General features: G+C 37.9%; 1 long non-coding RNA gene across 1 annotated transcript in view; it reads right to left on the bottom strand.

The window, feature by feature from the left end:
• LOC139757476 (uncharacterized) overlaps positions 1-6,032 on the bottom strand; it is a 487,251-nt gene extending 481,219 nt beyond the window's left edge. The window contains exon 1 of the long non-coding RNA XR_011714639.1: positions 5,976-6,032. This is a non-coding gene — a long non-coding RNA (uncharacterized lncRNA). The remainder of the gene's footprint in view (positions 1-5,975) is intronic.
• Between the last annotated feature and the right edge of the window lie 6,468 nt (positions 6,033-12,500).

Genomic DNA, 12,500 nt, shown 5'->3' with positions numbered 1-12,500 from the left:
CTTTTTATGAGAGAACATTTTTTCTTTTATAGAAGTTTCCCCCCTCGAATCAATTTTCAAATTCCGCTTTCTCTTTCTTCATTACTCGCTACACAAGCTCATTTTCCGCAGAGGGCCTAAAAAAAAAAAAAAAAGAAAACGAATTGATATTCTCTTTCGTTCCACATGAAAGCTACATTCTCACTTTTTTTTTTAAATGATTCGTTCAGCTTTTTCCCCTGATATTCAGATGTGATTCGTGAGGGAGGGAGGGGCTTATGTCTTCTCGTTCATCAGGCATTTCTATCACAATCTCAAGGACCGTGTGTGTGTGTGTGTGTTCTAACGGCGCCGTGGACGTCGATGTGAATCTCGAAGTGACATAGCTAACCTTCGGTGCTGACTGAGCTACGCGGAATTTTCAGCAGTCTGTCCTTAATCCTCAGAAAATGTAGATTTTCCCTATTGATTTAGGCCACCCGATTACCTCTAAACCAATTCTCTCTCTCTCTCTTTTTTTAAGGTGGCTATCTTATTTCTAAAGTAAATGGACCTTTAAACCAATTCTCTCTCTTTTTTTTTCAAGTGGATATCTTAATCTTAAAGTAATTGGTAGTGGCCTTTGCTTGTTTCTCGTTTCAAAGGGGAAATGAAAAGGGATCATACATGATATATGGTGACGAGTGCCCGAACGAACAATAGAATTGCTCACGAGAACATATTATAAGTAGCGAAACATTTTATCAAGGTCTTTGATATTCTCAAGTTCAGGTCGGAGCATTACAGATAGGTGTTAGAGCTTCAGTGGAGAGTAGATCAATGTTAAGAATGATTTAATGTCGGGTGTTGGTGGAGGGCTGGGCGGAACGAACCAGCTTCGAATGAAGGGTGAGAGTGTGTTGAACGAACCAGCTTCGAATGAAGGGTGTGAGTGTGTTGAACGAACCAGCTTCGAATGAAGGGTTTGAGTGTGTTGAATGAACCAGCTTCGAATGAAGGGTGTGAGTGTGTTGAACGAACCAGTTTCGAATGAAGTGTGTGTGTGTTGAACGAACCAGCTTCGAATGAAGGGTGTGTGTGTGTGTGTGTGTGTGTGTGTGTGTGTGTGTGTGTTGAACGAACCAGCTTCGAATGAAGGGTGTGTGTGTGTTGAACGAACCAGCTTGGAATGAAGGGTGTGAGTGTTTGTGTTAAACGAACCAGCTTCGAATGAAGGGTGTGTGTTCAACGAACCAGCTTCGAAGGATAGGTGTGAGTGTGTTGAATGAACCAGCTTCGAATGAAGGGTGTGAGCGTATTGAATGAACCAGCTTCGAATGAATGGTTTGAGTGACTGCGCGGAATGAACCAGCTTCGAATGAGGGGTGTGAGTGACTGTGCTGAACGAACCAGCTTCGAATGAAGGGTTCGTAATAAACAGTAAAGCTTCAGCGAAAGACGGCCTAGTGTATGGTGCTGTTTCTGCAGGTCTAACAACAGAGGAACAATAACAGCAGCAACAGTAGAAACAACAGAGGCAGCAGCAACAACAGTAGAAGCAACAGACGCAGCAGCAACAACAGTAGCAACAACAGAGGCAGCAGCAACAACAGTAGAAGCAACAGAGGCAGCAGCAACAACAGTAGAAGCAACAGACGCAGCAGCAACAACAGTAGCAACAACAGAGGCAGCAGCAACAACAGTAGAAACAACGGAGGCAGCAGCAACAACAGTAGAAACAACAGAGGCAGCAGCAACAGTAGCAGTAGTGCCAACAACGGCAACAACAGAGAAACAGTAGCAACGACAGGGGGCAGCAAACAGCAGCAACGTTGAAAAAACAGAAGCAGTATTGAGCATCAACAGGAAAAACAACAGGGGAACAGTAACGCAACAGCAGAAACAACAGGGGCAGCAGCAGCAACAACAGAAGAACAGTAACGCAACAGTAGAACCAACAGGGGACAGTAAGCTGCAGCAAGCAACACTGGCAGTTGCGCCAACAACAGGAACAACAGAGGAACGGTAATAAAATCTACGGTAACAGGGGAGGTAACACGAGCCAGAGACAGGGGTAAACAGTAATAAAATCTACGGTAACAGGGGTGGTAACACGAGCCAGAGACAGGGGCAAATAGTAATAAAATCTACGGTAACAGGGGTGGTAACAGTAGCCAGAGAGTCGGGGCAAACACTGATAAAATCAACGGTAACGGGTGGCAACGGTAACAGGGGGGGGGGGGTAACACGAGCCAGAGAGCCAGGGGCAAACAGTAATAAAATCTACGGTAACAGGGGTGTGGTAACACGAGCCAGAGAGTCAGGGGCAAACGGTAATAAAATCTACGGTAACAGGGGTGTGGTAACAGGAGCCAGAGAGACAGGGGCAAACAGTAATAAAATCTACAGTAACGGGTGGCAACGGTAACGGAGGGGGGGGTAACACGAGCCAGAGAGCCAGGGGTAAACAGTAATAAAATCTACGGTAACAGGGGTGTGGTAACAGGAGCCAGAGAGACAGGGGCAAACAGTAATAAAATCTACAGTAACGGGCGGCAACGGTAACGGAGGGGGGGGTAACACGAGCCAGAGAGCCAGGGGTAAACAGTAATAAAATCTACGGTAACAGGTGTGGTAACAGGAGCCAGAGAGCCAGGGGCAAATAGTAATAAAATCTACAGTAACGGGTGGCAACGGTAACGGAGGGGGGGTAACAGGAGCCAGAGAGTCAGGGGCAAATAGTAATAAAATCTACGGTAACAGGGGGTTGGTAACACGAGCCAGAGAGCCAGGGACAAATTTCAATATACCTTTTGTTTTAAGATAATAGTTCAATTTTGCAGCTCAAATATTGGGAAATGCAGTTTTAATTAGGCCCGGCATTAGCGCGCCAACTGCCTCAAAGGCAATATAATCATTAAAAACTCGCTTAATGTAAACTAATACATAATGAGTGTCTTAATATATTTCAAAGCTCATGTTTCAAAAAAAGAAAAAAATTTATGGCATAGATCAGAACGGATATTCTATTCCATTTTTTCTTTTTCTTGTTTTCTTTTGATTTCCAGTTCATGGAAAAGAAATATTCTTAAATTCCCGAGAGCGAAAGTGTGTAAAACAGGACTTTGGTGATGCGATTGGCTTGTCTTTTGACTAATTCTGATAAGGGGTATGACGGTAATTGGCTATAGTCCAACTCTATAAATTATAATCATTATCATTATCATTATTATTACTACTATCATTATCATTATGGGCCTCCGTGGTGTAACGGTTAGCGTTCCTGACCATGGCGCATTCACGGGCTCCAGCCCAGGGTCGAGCGTGGCATAGGTTCGAATCCTGGTTGCGACTGTCGGTCCACAGTCAACCCAGCTGTTCATCCACCCCTTGGGGATGGGTCGATAAGATGGGCACCTGCCTCAGGCTAAGGTATATATATATATATATATATATATATATATATATATATATATATATATATATATGTGTGTGTGTGGGTGTATATATATATATGTATATATATATATATATATATATATATATATATATATATATATATATATATATATATATATATATATATATTCATACTAATCGCCATTTCCCGCGTTAGCGAGGTAGCGTTAAGAACAGAGGACTGAGCCTTTGAGGGAAATCCTCACTTGGCCCCCTTCTCTGTTCCTTCTTTTGGAAAATTAAAAACGAGAGGGGAGGATTTCCAGCCCCCCGCTCCCTCCCCTTTTAGTCGCCTTCTACGACACGCCAAGTGAGGATTTTCTCTCTATGGTTCAGTCCTCTGTTCCTAACGCAACCTCGCTAATGCGGGAAATGGCGAATATGAATGTGAAGCGTCTGGGGTAAACCATGGAAAGTTATGTGGGGCCTGGATGTGGAAAGGGAGCTGTGGTTTCGGTGCATTATTACATGACAGCTAGAGACTGAGTGTGAACGAATGGGGCCTTTGTTGTCTTTTCCTAGCGCTACCTCGCACACATGAGGGGGGAGGGGGTTGTTATTTCATGTGTGGCGAGGTGGCGATGGGAATAAATAAAGGCAGACTATGAATTATGTACATGTGTATATATGTATATGTCTGTGTGTGTATACATATGTATACATTGAGATGTATAGATATGTTTATTTGCGTGTGTGGACGTGTATGTATATACATGTGTATGTGGGTGGGTTAGGCCATTCTGTCGTCTGTTTCCTTGCGCTACCTCGCTAACGCGGGAGACAGCGACAAAGCAAAATAAATAATAAATAATATCGTATATATGTATATATTGTCAGTCTGTTAACAAACTACTGGGTAAGTGGAGGCCATAAATAATATCGTATATATGTATATATTGTCAGTCTGTTAACAAACTACTGGGTAAGTGGAGGCCAGCCTGACCCAAATTTTGTCTTACGATACTAAGACCATTAGGCAAGTTAATGAGGCTAATGAGGGTGGGTCAGAACCCCCTTATAGGAATGAGGGGGCAAACGCATGGCCCATAAAGACGTACGAAAACGTGGGCGAAACATGGGTTGATATTCTAACCATAGAGCAGTATTTTGGTACATATTATATTATTAAGATATTCCTCATTATCGTATTTCAACTGTGAGCCGCGAAGACGTAGGCCAGAACCCTGCAGTCTATTGGTCCTTTAATTACTACCAGCTGCCGGTGTGGGTTGGTCCATGGTAAATAGGCATGAGATGATCCAAGACGAAAAAACGAAGAAAAAAAAAATCTAACGTTCTCTGTCAGAGTTAGTGGTGGAACCAGGTAACTGGCCTAAGTTAAGTATATGAAATTAATTTGAGCTACGAGACGACTTGCCAACCTAATGCTTACAACGTCCTTAGTTACTGGTCTGTGTAATCACTATATATATATATATATATATATATATATATATATATATATATATATATATATATATATATATATATATTCAAACTATTCGCCATTTCCCGCGTTAGCAAGGTAGCGTTAAGAACAGAGGACTGGGCCTTTGTGGAATATCCTCACCTGGCCCCCCCTCTGTTCCTTCTTTAGGAAAATTAAAAAAAAAAAAAAAGAAAAGGAGAGGGGAGGATTTCCAGCCCCCCGCTCCCTCCCCTTTTAGTCGCCTTCTACGACACGCAGGGAATACGTGGCAAGTATTCTTTCTCCCCTATCCCCAGGGATAATATATATATATATATATATATATATATATATATATATATATATATATATACATCGCTCACTTGATTTCGTACGTAGGAGGAGCCATGCAAACAGCCTTCCTCAATTTACCTGAATGTTATTCTATTCACCACACGATGTGGTGTGTGTGTGTGTGTGTGTGTGTGTGTGTGTGTGTGACGGCCACAAAAACGGATGCAAGAGACAGATAGACAGCTGATGAAGCTGCTGACAGGCAATATAAAGAGGAAAACAGATAGCTAGAGGAACAGCAAAGGGTTGGGAGAGACAGCTAGTGAAGCTGTTACCAGACGTGAAGGAAGTCGTGCCTCCGATGACCCAAAAGCAAGTAGTGCTAATGAAAATCCCTTAAAATGATAAATACAGTATTGATATTAGTAGAAAATGAGTCTGGATTATTTGCTTTTTGATCCGTTCGTGCCATCCCATCCCTACGGGTACCATATTTTTTGTTCGAAAATGATAAATAATTAGTTGCCTCATCTTGGTTCGTAATAAATGATAAATGACAAATACACAAACTGTCTCAATTTTACATTCTAGGTGAGTTTGTGCACGAAGTAGTATCAACTATTATCTTGAATCTGGCCAAAAAAAAGAATTAAACAAGACACAAAATCCTTTTCGTGAAAAGTAAATAAAGTCAATACGAGTCGTAACATCTTCAGCTGGCGAATCACATCTGCTCATACGAGGCTTATTTCCCAAGGAAACAAGTAACGCTCTATAAATCCAGTGACTCAAATACATCCACAAACACCTGCATGATAAATAGTTTAAGTGACAGCTCAAATCTCAGTAAATTTACCTTTAATTTCTAATCTTCGTCCAGACCGCCGTTCGACAAACACTCACTGCACTTTTCATAGGCGTATACTGGCCTGCATAGACGAAGTAACCCGTGACATCGACACCGTGAGACAAAAGAGGATCGCCATCGCCTACAGAAAAGGATCCTACCCTCTATAACTCCTAGCTTAAGCCTATACATTACTGATTTCACAAAATCCTGTTACCGAAATACTTGGCAATGATGTTATTTCTAATATTTTTTTAGTGCTTCTAATATATATATATATATATATATATATATATATATATATATATATATATATATATATATATATATATATATTCTTTCTCCCCTATCCCCAGGGATATAAGGGATACATAGGGGAGAAAGAATACTTGCCACGTATTCCCTGCGTGTCATGGAAGGCGACTAAAAGGGGAGGGAGCGGGGGACTGGAAATCCTCCCCTCTCGTTTTTCTTTTTTTATCTTCCAAAAGAAGGAACAGAGAAGGTGGCCAAGTGAGGATATTCCCTCAAAGGCCCAGTCCTCTGTTCTTAACGCTAACTCGCTCATGTGGGAAATGGCGAATAGTTTAAAAGAATATATATATATATATATATATATATATATATATATATATATATATATATATATATATATATATATATATATATATATATATATATATATATTCCTATGGGTCCACGGGGAAAATGAAACACGATAAGTTCCCAAGTACACTTTCATGTAATAATCACATCATCAGGGGAGACACAAGAGAGAAATATAAGTCAGCTGTTATACATCGAAGAGACGAAGCTAGGACGCCATTTGGTAAACATGCAATTGTCCAAAACATACAACGAGCTCATTGTCCTGTCCTGGACAATCACATGTTTACCAAATGGCGTCCTAGCTTCGTCTATTCGATGTATATCAACTGACTGATATATTTCTCTCGTGTCTCCCCTGATGATGTGATTAATACATGAAAGTGCACCTGGGAATTTATCGTGTTTCATTTTCGCCGTGGACTTATAGGAATATCTTGATCACGCGCAAAATTGTGATCCTTTCCAATATATATATATATATATATATATATATATATATATATATATATATATATATATATATATATATATATATATATATATATATCGTTAATGAGATGGCCTTGATTAGGGCCTCAGCTACCCGTGCCGTCTTAGCTAATTTTAAAGAAATAGAAGTTAGACCAGTTATGCACTATGCATATAGCCAACCAAGCCCAGAGATGTGGACATGGTCCATTCAAAATCCCCTGCCTTAAAACCACTGGTTTAAGATAAGGTTTAAAGGTTTAAGGTTTATACAAGGATATTTTAGGTTTCCAGACTTTGAAATCTGAGAGAAAATGCGACTGAATTTTAAATATTATTTTTTCTTTTTTTTTTTTTGGCTGCTAAAGGAAATCTATATATAGAAATATTTGTTTAAAAAAATCGAAAAAGTTGAGCTCTCAGAATAAGAATAAAAAAATGTGAACAAAATTTCCGTAACTAATTCCAATAAATAAAAATGTTTAGATTTTTGATTAACTTCTGATACACAGACACACACAGACACACACACACAGACACACACACACACACACACACACACATATATATATATATATATATATATATATATATATATATATATATATATATATATATATATATATATCCAAGCCTGAGCCATGTCCCCATTTAATCAACCAACCCTTAAGGGTGGATGAACAGCTGGGTTGACTGTGGACCGACTGCTGCAACCAGGAATCGAACCTATGCCACGCTCGAACCCTGGGCACAGCCCGTGAATGCGTCACGGTCAGGACCGCTAACCGCTACACCACGAAGGTCCACAAATATGACTGTGAACTCCTCGATGTCAGATGGGATTTTCATGAGGTGTTCAAGACCCGTGGAATGAGGACGTAAACATAGTGGAAGCAGAGTTTTGGTTGGACTAACGTCCAAGATGATATATACATCTGCTTCATGAAATGGATTAAAAAGAAAAAAAAATCGTCTATTATCCATTGAATAACACTAGAACGTCCTGCTCCACACTGAGACAACACTTACTGAACACCTCGCGGGTGAACTGGTTGAAATGTTCTCTGTAGAACAGAGGAGGGGAAGCAACTTCATAAAGAAAAAAAGGAAAATGAATTCAATCCGAAAGGCTTTTAGTATCTGCATTTCCAAATATCCCTGGACCTACCAGTGGTAAATGCTTACACAGTGGAGGAGAAGGTCACTATTCACACGACACCAGGAACCACATATCATTGACAACCACTGCAGAGGTACTGTAGAAACACTAGAAAATGTAGAAAATGTAGAGACACTAGGGAGTTCTCAAAGCCAAGAAGAATTTCATTTTGTAATATATCTTGTATTACAATTTGACTAATAAAGACTTACTTACTTACTTACTTAAATAGGTCCTGGAAAAGACACCATGTTTGGAACTCGTTGTATCGCATACCCGATTTCAGGAGACTCAAAAATCTACATTTCAGGAATGTTTAAGGAGGATTTTCTTGACTGAGAGAAAGCAATTAGGATAATGAACGGTATATGCCAATTATGGCTCGAAGTTAATTCTGGATATGTTTTTCATTCCTTTCAATGAGATGGAGGTGGTAGAAAGGTTAGAAAACTGCCCTCATAAACCACACAGTTTTCAGTTATATTAATGATAGAGATATCTTTAACAATTGATCAAATTACAATAATTATGGTGATAATAATGATAGTAATAATGATAATAGTAATGATAATAATAATAATAATAATAATAATAATAATAATAATAATAATAATAATAATAATAATAATAATGATAATAATAATAACAATAATAATGATAATAATAATAATAATGATAATAATAACAATAATAATAATAAGAAGAAGAAGAAGAATGATAATGATAATAATAATGATAATAATAATGATAATGATAATGATAATAATAATAATAATAATAATGATAATAATAATAATAATAATAATAATAATAATAATAATAATAATAATACTACTACTAATAATAATAATAATAATAATAATAATAATAATAATAATAAGAAGAAGAAGAAGAAGAAGAAGAAGAATGATAATGATAATGATAATGATAATAATGTGAAGAAGAAGAAGAAGAAGAAGAAGAAGAAGAAGAAGAAGAAGAAGAAGAAGAAGAAGAAGAAGAAGAAGAAGAAGAAGAAGAAGAATGATAATGATAATGATAATGATAATAATGTGAAGAAGAAGAAGAAGAAGAAGAAGAAGAAGAAGAAGAAGAAGAAGAAGAAGAAGAAGAAGAAGAATGATAATGATAATGATAATGATAATAATGTGAAGAAGAAGAAGAAGAAGAAGAAGAAGAAGAAGAAGAAGAAGAAGAAGAAGAAGAAGAAGAAGAAGAAGAAGAAGAAGAATTTAGGTCTTATAAAACAGACTCTCTCATATCCAATTCATCTTACCTTACTAGGAAAAAAAAATGACTATCAATACTTCACTGGACTGTGTAGAAGAAATCACCAAAATTCATCGAGTTCAAGTTGAATCTATGTTTAGCTTTGACGTGTCAACCCTCTATGTAAATATTCCACGAGACGAGATAATTGATATGATATTTAAAGTTCTATTTACTGATAAGACCTCAAACTTTTACTTGATATAAATTTGAGTAAACAACATTTGCAAAGGTTGGTAGAATTGACAGCCAAAGATAACGTGTATTTCGGGTTTAATGATGACCTTTGCAAGCGAGCTGATTGATGGTGTGGCAATGGGTTCTACAGTGGGCGAATGCGTTTTCTGTGTCATATGGTTAGCACAGAGGTCCCGTGAAGTGTTTATGCTAATGTTATAAAGTAGATAGGCTGAGGATGCATTTATACTGCGCGATGGTCAAGATTTTTAATTTGCCTGAATTCAGTATGTTCAAATATTATCTTGACAAAAAATTACTATAAGTTTTCATCATATTTCAGTTGCCTGAAAAAGAAAATAAGTTTCACACATTTACATACAGAAAAGCTACATATACAGGACTTGCCACAAATTATTTGTTATATTCCCTTTAGTTAAAAAGCAAACTTATCTAAGTTTCTTATCTAGAAAGCATGACGCTCTGAAATGGTTTGGACATATGGAGAGAATAAGTGAGGAAAGATTGACAAAGAAGATATATGTGTCAGAGAGAGGCGGGAGACCAAATTGGAGATGAAAGGATGGAGCGAAAAAAGATTTTGAGCGATCGGTTGCCTGAACATACAAGAAGGTGAGAGGCGTGCAAGGAATGGAGCGAATTGGAACGATGTGGTATACCGGGGTCGACGTGTTGTCAATGGACTGAACCAGGGCATGTGAAACGTCTGGGGTACACCATGGAAAGGTCTGTGGGGCCTGGATGTGGAAAGGGAGCTGTGATTTCGGTGCATTACACATGACAGCTGGATACTGAGTGCGAACGAATGCGGCCTTTTTTGTCTGCTTTCCTGGCGCTACCTCGCTGGGGCAGGGGATGGCGATGCTGTTTTCCTGTAGCGACGGGAATGGATGGGTGGCAGGCAAGTATGAATATATACATGTGTATATATGTCTTATGTGCATGTATATGTATGTATGTGTGTATATGTTGATATGCACATGTATATGTATGTATAGGTGTATATGTTGATATGTATATGTATATATATGTGCGTGTGTGGGCGTTTATGTATATATATAAATATTATATGAGTGGATGGGCCATTCTTCGCCTTCGTACCTTTGGACAACACCAACTTGAGTCCAAAGACAAAAATGTCCCGTAATTTATGCAGAGGTAAATCCCTCACCTAGTTACTCAGCCCTTACCTCACCTCCACTACAGTCAACTTGCCAGTCGACCAGTCTAACTTACAACTAAACCAGAGGTTTTCCGTCTATCAAGTAACTGCCACGGGTGGTTGTTATAGGTCGTTAGCGTGAAACTACTGCATCCCCCAAACGAGATAACCGCCTCGTTAGTCTTAATAATAATAACATCCCTCTGAGAGGGGTTTTTTTTTAAGAACAGCCTTTGATATCGAAGATAAATGTGACCTTAAAAAATAAAGAAATGAGCGAGAATTATGGGCGTAACTTAGCATTAAAGAAAACGAACATGATGTGGAACTTATCCTTTCAAACATTTTTTACTTTCGGATATACATTTTCTTAAAACATAACGAAGTAGTTTTGAGGTATAGCGAAGGCAAATCTTTATAAAATACAATGAAGTATTAGATTACCTTTTTTTTCTTCCTGTCTGCATAATGTGTTGGTCGTGAGTTATTCACTGTGTTCTGTATATTATGAAAAATCTTGAATATCAAAGTTTATTATACTTTCCTATAAGATATATAAGACTCGAACCGAGGAAGAATTTTTTTTTTTCAAAGAATACAGAAACCAACTGCGTGTGTTACCGTACGAGTGATAACCCACCATATATATATATATATATATATATATATATATATATATATATATATATATATTGGAAAGGATCACAATTTTGCTCGTGATCAAGATATTCCTATGAGTCCACGGGGAAAATGAAACACGAAAAGTTCCCAAGTGCACTTTCGTGTCATAATCACATCATCAGGGGAGACACAAGACAGAAATAAAAGTCAGTCGATATACATGGAAGAGACGAAGTTAGGGCGCCATTTGGTAAACATGCGATTGGACAATATATATATATATATATATATATATATATATATATATATATATATATATATATATATATATATATATATATATATATATATATATATATATATATATATAAAGTCAATCAAGGCATATCACAGGTGGGATATTTTCGCTGTATCTACGGAACCGAATATTTTCCAATAACCCAATTATTCCAGGAACAATACTGCAGTATTTTCCCCAAATTCCTATTATCCCTTTATAACTGAGTGACTGTCAAAGTTTCTCTCTTTATTGAAAAAAAAAAAAAAGAAATGAATATGTCACCAATAATCCTCACAATTCATTAGATTTTTTTTTTCCAGTCCAATTCTGATATTCGACATATATATTGGTATCATTTTCAAAATCATAATCTCTCTTAAACAGCTTGTATATATATCTTATAGCCACCTAAAGCCATCTAAAAATCTATATATCTCAGCTCTTTGCCCGAAGAAGAAAGTTAAATTGATCCTTTCGTACGTCCAGCCCGATATATCCTCCACATTTCTCGCACAGCACATCTTTTTTAAGTCAACTCCGTCAATTTTGAGGCACAAGTGTATTGAAGATGTGTGGTCCGTGTTCAGCCAGGCTTCTCCCTGTTAAAACCCCCTCTCCCAAATGGCGGCTTTGCCTTGGCTCATAAGGCCAAGGGGGGAAAAAACCTCGCGGACTGGCAGCGTCTTTAAGATCTTCAAACCCGGCGAGATCTCCGGACCTTAACAGTATTCACAGAACCATGAACAATATCAAAAGAGTCCCCCCTCC

Source organism: Panulirus ornatus, chromosome 27 (assembly GCF_036320965.1).
Source record: "Panulirus ornatus isolate Po-2019 chromosome 27, ASM3632096v1, whole genome shotgun sequence".
Taxonomy (NCBI): Eukaryota; Metazoa; Arthropoda; class Malacostraca; order Decapoda; family Palinuridae; genus Panulirus; species Panulirus ornatus.
The sequence above is the reverse complement of the archived record's forward strand: the minus strand, read 5'-3'. Positions and strand labels throughout refer to the sequence as shown.